This window comes from Xiphophorus couchianus, chromosome 22 (genome assembly GCF_001444195.1).
Source record: "Xiphophorus couchianus chromosome 22, X_couchianus-1.0, whole genome shotgun sequence".
Taxonomy (NCBI): Eukaryota; Metazoa; Chordata; class Actinopteri; order Cyprinodontiformes; family Poeciliidae; genus Xiphophorus; species Xiphophorus couchianus.
Window position 1 is genome coordinate 15,608,558 of NC_040249.1, and position 1,770 is coordinate 15,610,327.

Sequence of the window (1,770 nt, forward strand, 5' to 3'; positions counted from 1 at the left end):
TTAACCTGATTTATTGCTGAATTTCAGTAGTACATGTTCCCAGCAGCTGTAATAAAAACAGGACCAGGAATCATAGATGGTCTGTTTCATGTGAAGGACAGTCTCTGTGATTTCACTTCACATTGACCTAATTTAGCTCAGAAGTGAAATGACATGTTGCTAATGCATCCATCTCGTCACAAATCCTACACGATTAATTTGTCCTAATCCACTCTAATCTCTTTAGATTTTTCATCACGTAGCATAACTGTTTCCTTTCCCATCCTTTGCTAAAACGTATACATGCAAAACACAAACTCTCTCTTACACCACAGCCAGTGGCTTCGGCATTGTCTGGTTGCCTGGCAACTGTTGGCGTGGCGTGGTTGCTAGGGCCTGTGTAGGAGGGGGGGGATGCTGCTGCTCTGATTTCCTGCTGAATTGAGGCAGTCAGTAGGGAGAAGCCCCCACCCCTCCTCTCGCTCCCTCTTCCAGTCGACACACAGGACTCTATTGAACAATAGAGCCATGCCAAAGGACCCAGGGCTAGTCAGACAAGCCCTTGTTCAGGGTCACACCGTGTTCATCCCGCAGTCCTCCATGACTAATTAACTAACAGAGTGTCGTTAGCACATCTGATGTTGCATCCCTCAGACTTGTAGGGCTTTACGTCGATGTGCGCGTGGTGGGTTCCTGGTGCGCCCATGAAGAAGAAAAAAGGGAAAGTGATGTGGAGCTGCCACTCGAAGCGCCGAGCGCAGCTTGTGCAGTCAAAACAGAGCCGAACTACTGGACCTGATGGGAAATGCCTGGCAGATGAACCAAAGTAGTGTAACAACCTGCTGATCCTAACCAGCAGCAGTAAGATGTTGTTATAAACAAGTAGCAGAGTTGATCTGAACATTTTCATAGTTTGTCATGTTACAACAAAAGTATTTTCTCAGGATTTCGTGTGTTGGACTAACACAAGATGTGCAGAATTGTGAAATGAAAGTAAAAAAAAAACTAAAAAGTGTGGCATTTGCAACATGGAGCTGGGGCACATGGTAACTGAACACATCCACAGTTAAGGTGGAAGAATATAAGCACAAAAACAATTAGTATTGAAAACACACCCAAAAAAACATACAGAAAAAGTTGCTCTGCTCAGTTCTGATAATAAAATTGAAGTTTTTGGAGTGTTTGCAAAATTATATGTGTGAAAGAAATCATCCTATACACACCTTTCTCACTTTAAAACATGGTGGTAGCAGCATCATGATGCTTCAGTGGGAACAATGATGGTGGGTCAGTTTATGGGAAGATGTATAACATAAATATACGTTGATCCTGGAATGAAACCTGTTAAAGTGTGAAAAAAAATGCTTACGGTTTAGCTACAATAGCGTGATTCAGATTAAAATGAATTATTGTTTTAGTGTCCCAGAGTTTTTACACAGTTGAGAATCTAGACTTAGAAATTGACTGAATTTCAGCTATTTTGCAGGATTGTCAAACATTCAAGTTTCACTATGTGCAAAACTGGTAGACATATCCACTAAAAAAGAAAAAGAAAAACAAAACAAAAAATAACATAATAAAACACATATTAAAACCACAGTTTTGGGTATTTGACAAGTAAATATATTCTACTTCACAATTCATTATTTTGTGTTAGTCTATTACATAAAATCTCAATAAAGGACATTGAAGTTTTTTGTTGTTGAGACAAAATACAGAGACACTAAATCTGCTTGACTGCTTTTTGTAACGTAAAATCTAAGAAACAAGAACAAAGATGCACACAAGTCG